The sequence below is a fragment of the Gorilla gorilla genome, chromosome X (assembly GCF_029281585.2).
Source record: "Gorilla gorilla gorilla isolate KB3781 chromosome X, NHGRI_mGorGor1-v2.1_pri, whole genome shotgun sequence".
NCBI classification, from domain to species: domain Eukaryota; kingdom Metazoa; phylum Chordata; class Mammalia; order Primates; family Hominidae; genus Gorilla; species Gorilla gorilla.
In genome coordinates, this window is record NC_073247.2 from 63,216,340 (window position 1) to 63,228,806 (window position 12,467).

General features: G+C 45.9%; 1 protein-coding gene across 3 annotated transcripts in view; it reads left to right on the top strand.

Annotated features, from left to right (window-relative positions):
* The first annotated feature begins 1,130 nt into the window (after positions 1–1,130).
* Positions 1,131–12,467, top strand: part of KANTR (KANTR integral membrane protein) — a 33,101-nt gene continuing 21,764 nt past the window's right edge. The window contains exons 1-3 of one of the 3 annotated variants that reach the window (XM_055376479.2): positions 1,132–1,346; positions 1,462–1,536; positions 6,546–6,682. The gene's annotated coding sequence lies outside the window, so the exon portion shown is untranslated. Of the gene's footprint in view, positions 1,347–1,461; positions 1,537–6,545; positions 6,683–12,467 lie in introns of all 3 variants that reach the window. The other 2 variants (XM_055376481.1, XM_055376480.1) reach the window with 2 other exon arrangements.

A 12,467-nucleotide genomic window follows, 5' to 3' on the forward strand; every position in this document is an offset into this window, starting at 1 on the left:
ACAGGCATGTGCCACCACGCCCGGCTAATTTTGTATTTTTAGTAGAGACGGGGTTTCTCCATGTTGGTCAGGCTGGTCTCGAACTCCGACCTCAGGTGATCCGCCCGCCTCAGCCTCCCAAAGTGCTGGGATTACAGGCATGAGTCACTGCGCCCGGCCATAAAGGTGTAAATTTGTTCCCATCCAAATTCATGGACCTCTCCAAACCCTGTCCCCAGCCTCGATTAGAGGTCTGCAGAATACAAATTAAGAACCCTTGCAAATAGGAGGGTCCTTCCCATCTCTCCTTCCTTCTTAAACAGTTTTCCTTTGGAAACCTGGGTTTTATTCTGGGTCTTACTGCGCCGACTGCCGGCGGTGTACGGTAAGAAGCCGCAAAGACGGGGCGGTGGTGGGGGAGTGGTAGCGGGAAGAGGCCAGGCCGGAGCGCGCGAGGGGTGGGGCCTGGCTGTGTGACTTCAAGCCAGTCAGTTTGCCTCTCTGGGCCATAAGTTCTGTCCGCCTGAATACTGGGAAAGAATTGGGAGGAGAGAACTTAATTATTTATGCCCCAGGCAACTGATCTATATTTGCCCTCTCATTTAATCCTCACACATTGTGAGGAAAATTTTAAAACATCTTTCCATTTTCAGATGGTTAAACGGAGGCTCCTAGCGAGGTTGTCACTTGACCAATGTCTCAGCAGGTATCAGGGACTGGTGACACGCCACATCCCCATAACCACCTCATCCTCCATGCATGGAATAAGGAACTCTGCTCACTTTGAGCGAGAGAAACCTGGCTTAGGAATCTCTGCAGGTGGGTGTGGAACTGTGAGAAACTGGGGGCAGAATCGCGTCTCTTAGCAGAGCGGTGGCAGTGCAAGGCGGCTTATGGAGAGTAAAACGTCAAAGAAGCCAGGCATCTCGATTGTGCAGTGACTCGGCGCCTGGCGTGGCTTCCGGCTTCGCGCCTGCGTATTCCCAAGTAGCCCCCTGAAGACCTGTCGAATAGACAGGCAAAGGGCCATGACAAGCACTCCTTTCCTGGCCAATCCTATTAAAGGGTGGGCTTGGCTCTTTAACCAATCAAAGTCCCCCGAAGGGGCGGAGTTTTCCTCGTTTTGGCTCTAAGCCTCGGGGGGTAAAAATAAAATGTTTCCATCCCCAGCCAATCCCTGGAAAGGCAGAAGGGCACTCCTCCAATGGGAGCCGGGGAGCTGTCGGTAGCGGCGTAGGCCCGTGCCCCTGCTCGCGCTGCAGCCCGTGGAAGGGTTCCGTCCAGCGTATCCTTCAGATCTTGCTGTAGGCCTCTCGTGTCTGTGCGCGCGCGGCAGGGGCGGCGGCGGCGACGGCCGGAGGTGTACGGTGAGAAGCCATAAAGACGGGGCGGTGGGGGGAGTGGCAGCGGGAAGAGGCCGGCCGAAGCGCGCGAGGGGTGGGGCCTGCGCGAGCTTTTACTGGGGCGGCCTCTCAACCATAGGTCAGCGGGTTGCGGAGGATCGTGCGGGTAGCAAAGGGAAGCCGAGTGCTCCTGCGGCTCCCAGACTGCAACCAGGTGAGTACCCTGCGGAGCGGTCGGTGCCCGTTGCTGCCCTCCGCGGCCCCACCTCCCACCCTCAGTGTCTTTCGAAACGGTTCCATGCAGGTCTGCCGCTCACGTGGTCGTCTGCGTGCGTGTCTGTCTTTGCATCCCCTCTCCCATCTCTGTCTCTGTCTGTCCCACTTTTTGAGACGTAGTAGACATAAGATGCTGAATCCTGACCAGTTTAAACTAGCTCTGAAACCTTGAGCTATCTCCTTCACCAGCCTGGGCCTCAGTTTCCTCATCTGTCAAATGGGGGTCTGATAATGTGTACCTGAGACAATGCATGTGCATTACTTTGCCCTGCACCCGGTCCTTAGAAAATTTTCAATAAATAATGACTATCTTGACTGAAAAGAATATTGTCTCTCTTGGTTTCTGTCTTTTCTCTGTCTCTGACCCTTCCTCCATTGGATCTTTCTGGATGCTTCTGTCTTTCTCTGTTACTGTTTTTCCTCTTTTTACCCGTCTCTTTCTCAACCCTAAAGAGGTTAGAGGTGCATAGTTTATAGCAATAAGTTTTACCCCCGAGGACATGAGCTTAGCCTGGGGCTCCGACCTGTTCTGTGGGTAAAAAATGGAGCCTGGCTTTGGGTTGCTTCTGGTGTCATTGAAGAGAGAACTCTCTTTGCTCCCCAGCCTACTCTGTTAAACAGGTAGAGACACCCAAAGTTGGGAGCAACTTAGATTAAAAACCACTTTTTAATAGCCCCTTATCCTATATAATGTTAGTCACCACAGGAAGCCCACAGATCTCCTGGTTACGTCTCCATACAGCCCTGGACATCCTATTTTCTATTTCCATCCTGAAATCCTTTGACCAGGCCTTAAGGAACTCACCTTCAGTTATCAGCAAAATTCCCTCCATTCTCATCCTGGCTTCTGAATACTCCCTTTATTTTCTTGCTATGCTTTGGTCGTTCTCATACCTGTTGGACCCAACATTGCTTTTTTTTTTAATAAGGTGTATTTTGAAATGCTTCACTATTCTAAAATGAAATGGATAGAAAATAGAGTCTGTCTACACCCATAATTCCCTGAAAACCAATATAATGCCCTAATTGTAATATAGAGAGTAGTAAAGGAAGAGTAATATATAATATTATATTATACATATATCGTACATATATATGCAAAGACTGGGATATGACTCCACTAGAAGACATGATGAAATGGTCTTACACTTAATGATAGTGACAGCTACATGTGTGTTGATTGGTGATTCAGAAGCCACAGGTAGAGTGACACAGTTTTCCTAAATAATGAACAATTCTTCACAAAGTTCTAAACAAAACAATGTGGAAGAGTTTCTCAGTTTATATGGTCGTTAAATTTCTGGAAAAATCAGTATATATTAATATCCATGATGAGACCCTCTTAATCTCCCTGACCTTATCTCCCACCACTCTCCCCCCTTGCTCACTCTATCTACCCATGCTGGCCGCCTTACTATTACTTGAACACCTTAGGCACACTTCCGCCTCAGGGGTTTTGCATTCCGTGTGTCTGAAATGCTCTTTCCTCAAATACCCACAAGGCTCAGGCTCTTGCTTCCTTCAGGCCTCTACTCAGCTGTCACTTTCTCAGAGGGCCCCCCCGACCATCCTGTTTAAAATTGCAGCTCTCCCCTAATATGCATCTGCTCTGTCTGTTCCATGGTATTCTACACCTTTTTCACAGTGTAGCATTAACTGCTTAGTATGTTTGCTGTTTATTGTCTGACTCTCCCACTCAATTATAAGCTCCAGAAGGGCAGGGATTTTTGTCTTTTTTGTTCTATGATACATTCCTATTACCTAAAATAGTGCTTGACACCTAGTAGACTTTCTCAATGAATGTTTGTTGAATGAATAAAAGAACAAATGAACAGGTTTTTCACCTACATTACTGGTGAGATATTCTAAAGTTGTATGGAATGTGGTATGATTCTTTGTGGTGTGGAGCTGTCTTGTACACTGCAGAGGGCTGAGCATCCCTGGTCCATAGCTAGGGTTGTCACTGATGATCTCCAATTATTGCCACAGTCAAAAATGCCCCCCAAACAGGGCTGGGTGTGATGGCTCACGCCTGTAATCCCAGCACTTTGGGAGGCCAAGGTGGGCAGATCGCTTGAGTCCAGGAGTTCGAGACCAGCCTGGCCAACATGATGAAACCCCGTCTCTACAAAAAATACAAAAATTAGCCGGGTATTGTGGTGCACGCCTGTGGTCCCAGCTACTTAGGAGGCTGAGATGGGAGGATTGCTTGAGCCCAGGAGGCAGAGGTTACAGTGAGCCAGGATTGCACCACTGCACTCCAGCCTGGGTGACAGCGAGACCCTGTCTCAAAAAAAAAGCAGTAAAAAATGGGTCGGGCACTGTGGCTCACACCTGTAATCCCAGCACTTTGGGAGGCCGAGGTGGGTGGATCACCTGAGGTCAGGAGTTCGAGACCAGCCTGGCCAACATGGTAAAACCGCGTCTCTACTAATAATACAAAAATTAGCCAGGCCTACATGGTGGCGCATGCCTGTAATCCCAGCTACTCGGAAGGCTGAGGCAGGAGAATCGCTTGAACCCAGGAGGCAGGGGTTGCAGTGAGCCAGCCTGGGCAACAAGAGCGAAACTTCGTCTCAAAAAAAAGAAAAAAATGCCCTGAAACACCCTTTAATTGTCCAGCCCCCACCTCTCAGTGAGAACCACTGCTTAAGTAGCAGCCTGGCTTTCCCCTGAACACTCTGTCCTCCCGGCAGCCCTCTCATACCCCTCTTACCGGGAAACTGGGTGGTGAGGGTGAGGGTGGGTATGCTTGCTCCTAGTTACCCTTTCCAGACATTCTCCCTCCTCAAACAACCCTTTTTTCATTTGTTTTAAGGTTTTTTTGGGTTTTTTTTTTTTTTGAGACAGAATCTCACTCTGTCACCCAGGCTAGAGTGCAGTGGCACAATCTTGGCTCACTGAAGCCTCCGCCTCCCAGGTTCAAGTGATTCTCCTGCCTCAGCCTCCCAAGTAGCTGGGACTACAGGCATGCACCACCACGCCTGGCTAATTTTTGTATTTTTAGCAGAGACAGGGTTTCACCATGTTGGCCAGGCTGGTCTTGAACTCCTAACCTCAAGTGATCCACCCGCCTTGGCCTCCCAAAGTGCTGGGATTACAGGTGTGAGCCACCAGGCCCGGCCAAGAATTTTTAAACTTAAAATAATTTCAAACTTTTAAAAAGCTTCAAAAATTATACAAGAATTCTCATATATTCTTCACTTAGATTCCCCACATGTTAAGAAATTATATAATTACAGGCTGGGCGCAGTGGCTCACGCCTGTAATCCCAGCACTTTGGGAGGCCGAGGTGGGCAGATCACCTGAGGTCGGGAGTTCGAGACCAGCCTGGGCAACATAGTGAAACCCTGTCTCTACTAAAAATACAAAAATTAGCTGGGTGTGGTGGCTTGTGCCTGTGTCCCAGCTACTTGGGAGGCTGAGGCAGGAGAATTGCTTGAACACAGGAGGCAGACGTTGCAGTGAGCTGAGATCATGCCACTGCACTCCATCCTGGGTGACACAGTGAGACTCTGTCTCAAAAAAAAAAAAAAGAAATAAATAAATTATATAATTACAGTGTAACTATCAAAACTAGAAAATTAACATTGGTACATACAGGCATATCACAGGTTCAGTTCCAGACCAACACAATAAAGCAAGTCAGATGAATTTTTTGGTTTCCCAGTGCATATAAAAGTTATGTTTACACTGTACCATAGTCTATTAAGTGTACAATAGCATTGTATCAAAAAAAATTTACCTTAATTTAAAAATACTATATTGCTAAAAAATGCTAAAGATCATCCCAGCCTTCAGCAAGTTGTAATTTTTTGCTGGTGGAGGGTCTTACCTCGATGTTGATGGTTGCTGACTGAGCAGGGTGGTAGTTGCTGGTTGGGGTGGCTGCGGCAAATTCTTAAAATAAGATATCAGTGAAGTTTGGCACGTTGACTCTTCCTTTCACAAAGGGTTTCTCTGTAGCATGTGATGCTGTTTAATAGCATTTTACCCGCAGTAGAACTTGTTTCAAAACTGGAGTCAGTTCTCTCAAACCCTGCTACTACTTTGTTAACTAAGTTTATGTAATATTCTAAATCCTTTGTTGTCATTTCCAGTGTTCACAGCATCTTCACCAGGAGTAGATTTCATCCCAGGAAATCACTATTTTGCTCATCCATAAGAAGTAACTCCTCATCCACTAACTTTTTTTCTTTTTTTTTCTGAGACAGGGTCTTGCTCTGTCACCCAGGCTAGAGTGTAGTGGCGCGATCACGGCTCACTGCAGCCTCGACCTCCCAGGCTCAAGCAATCCTCCCACCTCAGCCTCCCAAGTAGCTGGGACTATAGGTGCATGCCACCATGCCCAGCCAATTTTTTAAATTTTGCAAAGGTGGGGTCTTGTTGTGTTGTCCAGGCTAGTCTCAAACTCCTGGCCTCAAGTAATCCTCCTGCCTCAGCCTCCGGAGTAGCTGGGACCACAGGCATGTGCCACCATGCCCAGCAATTTTTTTTTTAAATTTTTGTGGAGACAGGGTCTCACTTTGTTGCCCAGGCTCCATTAAAGTTTCATCATGGGCCTGGCACAGTGGCTTATGCCTGTAATCCCAGCACTTTGGGAAGCCAAGGCGGGTGAATTGCCTAAGGTCAGGAGTTTGAGACCAGCCTGGCCAGCATGGTGAAACCTTGTCTCTACTAAATATACAGAAAAATTAGCCAGGCATGGTGACGGACACCTGTAGTCCTAGCTATTCAGGAGACTGAGGCAGGAGAATCCCTTGAACCTGGGAGACGGAGGTTGCAGTGAGCTGAGCTCGTGCCACTGCACTCCAGCCTGGGCAACAGAGTGAGACTCCATCTCAAAAAAAAAAAAAAAAGTTTGATCATGAGATGGCAGCAATTCAGTCACTTCTTCAGCCTCACATTCTAATTCTGATTCTCTCGTTATTTCTGCCATCTCTGCAGTTGCTTCCTCTACTGAAGTCTTGAAACCCCTGAAAGTCATCCCTGAGGTTTGAAGTTAACTTCTTCTACACCCTGTTAATGTTGATATTTTGACCTCCTTCCATGAATCACAAATGTTCTTAATGGCATCTAGAATGGTGAGTCCTTTCCAGAAGATTTTCAATTTACTTTTCCCAGATCCATCAGAGGAATCACTGTCTATGGCGGCTATAGCCTTATGAAATGTATTTCCTAAATAATCAGACCTGAAAGTCAATATTACTCCTTGATCCATGGGCTGCAGAATGGATGTTGTGTTAGCAGGCATGAAAACAGCATGAATCTCCTTGTACATCTCCATCAGAGCTCTTAGGTGATCAGTTGCATTTTCAATGAGCAGTAATATTTTGAATGGAATCTTTTTATCTGAGTAGCAGGTCTCAACAGTGGGCTTAAAATATTTAATAAACTATGCTATAAACAGATTTGCTATCATCCAGGCTTTGTTGCTCCATTTATAGAGCACAGAGTATATTTAGCATAGTTCTTAAGGATCCTAGGATTTTCAGAATGGTAAAATGAACACTGGCTTCAAGTTAAAAGTCACCAGCTGCCTGAGCCTCTAACAAGAGAGTCATCCTGTGTTTTGAAGCTTTGAAGCCAGGCATTGACTTCTTTCTAGCTATAAAAGTCCTAGATGGCATCTTCTCCCCATATAAGGCTGTTTCAGCTACACTGAAAATCTGTTGGCCAGGTGCGGTGGCTCACGCCTGTAATCTCAGCACTTTGGGAGGCTGAGGCGGGCGGATCACCTGAGGTTGGGAGTTCGAGACCAGGCTGACCAACATGGAGAAACCCTGCCTCTACTAAAAATACAAAATTAGCTGGGCGTAGTGGCGCATGCCTATAACCCCAGCTACTCAGGAGGCTGAGGCAGGAGAATCACTTGAACCTGGGAGGCAGAGGTTGCAGTGAGCTGAGATCATGCCATTGCATTCCAGCCTGGGCAACAAGAGTGAAACTCCGTCTCAAAAAAAAAAAAAAAAGAAAATCTGTTGGCCGGGTGCGGTGGCTCACGCCTGTAATCCCAGCACTTTGGGAGGCAGAGGCGGGTGGGTCACAAGGTCAGGAGTTTGAGACCAGCCTGGCCAACATAGTGAAACCCCGTCTCTACTAAAAGTACAAAAATTGGCTGGGCGTGGTGGCGGGCACCTGTAATCCCAGCTACTCAAGAGGCTGAGGCAGGAGAATCGGTTGAAACCCAAAGGCAGAGGTTGCAGTGAGCCGAGATCGCACCACTGCATTCCAGCCTGGGCAACAAGAGCAAAACGCCATCTCAAAAAACAAAAAGAAAAAGAAAAAAAAAGAAAATCTGTTGTTCACCAACTATCTTACGTAGATTTTTCTAGATAACTTCCTGCAGCTTCTACATCAGCACTTGCAGTTTCACCTTGCACTTTTATGTTACGGAGATGGCTTCTTTCCTTAAACCTCATGAACCGACTTTTGCTAGCTTCCAACTTTTCTTCTGCAGCTTCCTCACCTTTCTCAGCCTTCATAGAATTGAAGAGAGTTAGGGCCTTGCTCTGAATTAGGCTTTGGCTTAAGGAAATGTTGTGGCTGATTTGATTGTCTAGCCAGACCACCCAAACTTTCTCCATATCCACAATAACACTGTTTCACTGTCTTATCACTCATGTGTTCACTGGAGTAGCACTTTTAATTTCCTTCAAAAACTTTTCCTTTGCATTCACAACTTGGCTAACTGTTCGGCGCAAGAAGCCTAGCCTTCGGCCTCTCTCACCTTTCAACGTGCCTTCCTCACAAAGCTTAATCATTTCCAGCCTTTGATTTAAAGTGAGAGATGTTGAAGGCCGGGCCCAATGGCTCACGGCTGTAATCCCAGCACTTTGGGAGGCTGAGGCTGGAGGATTGTGTGAGCCGAGGAGTTTGAGACCAGCCTGGGCAACATGGCAAGACCCTGTCTCCAAAAAAATAAAAATAAAAAATAAAGTGATAGATGTTGAGACACTTCCTTTCACTCGAATACTTAGAAGCCATTGTGGGGTTATTAATTGACCTAATTTCAATTTGTTATGTCTTGGATAGGGAGGCCCGAGGAGAGGGAGAGAGACAGAGGAATAGCCAGTCAGTCGAGCAGTCAGAACATACATATTTGTCAGTTCAGTTTGCCATCTTACATGGGTGCAGTTCATGGTGCCCTAAAACAATTACAAATAGTTACACCAAAGATCACTGATCTAGGCAGGGTGCGGTAGCTCACGCCTGTAATCCCAGCACTTTGGGAGGCCGAGGTGGGTGGATTGCTTGACCTCAGGAGTTCAAGACCAGCGTGGGCAAGATGGTGAAACTCCATCTCTACAAAAAATACAAAAATTAAGCTGGGTGCTGTGGCGTGCGCCGCTAGTCCCAGCTACTCAGGGAGGCTGAGGCAGGAGAATCGCTTGAGCCCAGGAGGCAAAGGCTGCAGTGAGCTGAGATCACACCACTGCACTCCAGCCTGGGTGACAGGAGTGAAACCCTGTCTCAAAAAAAAAAAAAAAAAAAAGATCACTGATCACAGATCACCATAACAGATATAAGAAAAGGTTTGAAATGTGAAAATTACCAAAATGTAAGACAGAGACACTAAGTGAGCACATACTGTTGAAAAAATGGCACTGATAGATTTACTCAATACAACTTTGCCACAAACCTTCAATTAGTAAAAGACACAGTATCTGTGAAGTGCAGTAAAGTGCAGCACAATAAAATGAGGTATTGCCTGTACTCTTAACGAAACTACAGGGTTTATTTAGATTACATCAGTTTTTCCCTAGTGCCACTTTTCTTTTCAAGGATTCAGTTTAGGCTCCCACATTACATTTAGTTATGCCTCCTTAGGCTCTTCCAATATGGAACAGTTCTTGAGTCTTTCTTTGTCTTTTATGATTTTGATCATTTAGAAGACTCCTGGACAGTTATTTCATAGAATTTGGGTTTGTCTCAAGTTTCACTGTGATTATATTCAAGTTATGTAATTTTGGTGAGAATACCGCAGAAGAGAAGTTATGTCTTCAGTGCTTCCTATCAGGAGGCATGTGATGTCATTTTGTCCTGATACCGGTTTTGTTGACTTTGAGTCCTTGTTTAAGGTGGTGTCTGTCAGGTTTTTCCACTATAGTTCCCCTTTTTTCCTTCATGAAATATGTTGGGATTATATAAATATCAACAACCTTGTTGTAGATCTCATATCATCAGAATATACCATCAGCTACCACTCTGTATCATCATATACAGACATACACCCATATCTGCCCATCATTACCATTTCTAAATGAATTTAGCTATGATCTCACTGTCATTCTCTTTAACACTGGTCCAGTCCTAATTCTTGGTGATTTTAATATCTTTGTAGCTGATCCTTCCAATATTTTCATCTATCAGTTCTGTGATTTGCCACCCTACAATGATCCTGCCTTTTAACACCACCTCAGCTACCTACTCCAATAGTCTGACCCTTGTGGTTTTTTTTTTTTTTTTTTTTGAGACAGAGTCTTACTCTGTCACCCAGGCTGGAGTGCAGTGGTGCGATCTCAGCTCACTGCAGCCTCCGCCTCCTGGGTTCAAGTGATTTTCCTGCCTCAGCCTCCAGAGTAGCTGAGATTACAGGCACCTGCCACCACGCTCAGCTAATTTTTGTAGAGACAGCGTTTCACCATGTTGGCCAGGCTGGTCTCGAACTCCTGACCTCAAGTGATCTACCCACCTGGGCCTCCCAAAGTGCTGGGATTACGGGTGTGACCCACTGTGCCAAGCCTGACCCTTGTCCTTGTCAGTACCTGTGACTGCATTATTTTCATATTCTCAGTTTCAGGCATCCTGTTCTCTAGCCAGTACCTCCTATTTTTCTAGCTCACACCTACTAGTACTCCAACTCCAGCAATCCCTCAATCCCACTGGGACTGAACATTTTCACTCCCTTTCGCTTCCCCCATGCTCCCATGTCCCTCCTTTAATCAGCTTAGATTCCGTGACCCACTGTTACAATCATTCCTGGGCGGACAGTCTCACTTCCCTTCACCCTCTGCCACTTCAGCGTACTTACCATCCGCTTTACTGGGCACTGCCTCAGCCCGGTTAAATCCAGCTCTCTACTTGCTCCATTGCATTTCCTGTCCTACCCTCCTAGATGATGATTGTTTCCTACTTCTCTCCTGAAATCCTCAACATTTCCTCCCCTGTCCTTACACTCAGGCTTCCTACTTGACTGAAAAAATGAAAACCATTGGAATAAAACATCTGCAGATTCCCACCACCACATCCAACCACCACACAGCATCTGTATCCACATACTCTGCCTTCTTCTCTGTACTACATAAGGTGCTCCTACTGTCATCAAAATCCAGTCTCTCCCCTTTGGCACTCCATCCCATCCTCTCTCACCTACTTGAGGACATGGTTCCACCAGTTTTCCCCTCTCTCTACAAGATCATTCTTATTAGCACACAGACATTCTATTACTTCTTCCATCTTTTCGTTGCAACTTCATTGAGATGCATGTCGCATACCATCTAATTCACCTTTTATTTATTTATTTTTGAGACAGGGTCTTACTGTATTGCCTAGGCTGGACTTGAACTCCTGGGCTCAAGTGATCCTCTGGCCTCAACTTTCTGAGTAAATTCACCCTTTTAAAGGGTACTGTTAAAATAATAATAAATATTATTATAAATAAATAAAAGTATACTGTTCAGTAGTTTTATTTATTTATCTTTATTTTTTGAGACAGACTCTCGCTCTGTCACCCAAGCTGGAGTGCAGTGGTACAATCTCGGCTCACTGCAACTTCTGTCTCCCAGGTTCAAGTGATTCTCCTGCCTCAGCCTCCTGAGTAACTGGGATTACAGGTGCACACCACCATGCCTGACTAATTTTTGTATTTTTAGTAGAGACGGGGTTTTGCCATGTTGGCCAGGGTGGTCTCAAACTCCTGACCTCAAGTGATCCACCCGCCTCGGCCTCCCAAACATGATCAATTTTAGAACATTTTCACCCCCCCACCCCCACCAAAGAAGCTTCATACTCATTAGCAGTCACTTCCCATTAGTCTTCTCCCCAGTCCTAGCCACCCACTAATATACTTTCTGTATCTAGAGATTTGTCTATTCTAGATATTCCATATAAATTAGATCGTACAAGATACTGGTCTTGCTGGCTGGCTTCTTTCGCTGAGCATAATGTTTTGAGGTCCATCCATGCTGTTGCATGTATCATTCCTTCCTATTGTCAAATAATATTCTGTCGTATGGATCTACCTCCGTTCCTCAGTTGGTCAGTTCAGTTGCTTTCATGTTGGCCAATATGACTAGTATTTCTCTGAACGTGGAGTGGAATTGCTGTCATATGGTGGCTCTATGTTTAACTTTTTTTTTTTCTTTTTGAGACAGGGTCTCACTCTGTCACCCAGACTGGAATGCAGTGTCCCAATCTTGGCTCACTGCAACCTCCACCTCCTGGGCTCAAGTGATCCTCCCCCTTCAGCCTCCTGAGTGGCTGGGACCATGGGCATGTGCCAACACACCTGGCTAATTTTTGTATTTTTTGTAGAGATGGGGTTTTGCCATGTTGCCCAGGCTGGTCTTGAACTCCTGGGCTCAAGAGATCTGCCCTCCTCGGCCTCCCAAAGTGCTGAGATGATAGGTATGAGCCGTGGTGCCCCGCCTTATGTTTTGAGGAGCTATCAAACTGTTTGCAAAAGTGGCTATGCCATTTTACAGTCCTATCAGCAGTGTATGAAGGTTCCAGTTTCTCCATATCCTCATCAACACTTTTCGTTTGTCTTTTTTATTATAGCCATCCTAGTGAGTATGAAAGTGGTGTCTCATTGTAGTTCTGATTTTCATTTCCCTAATAACTCATGATATTGAATGTCCTTTTATA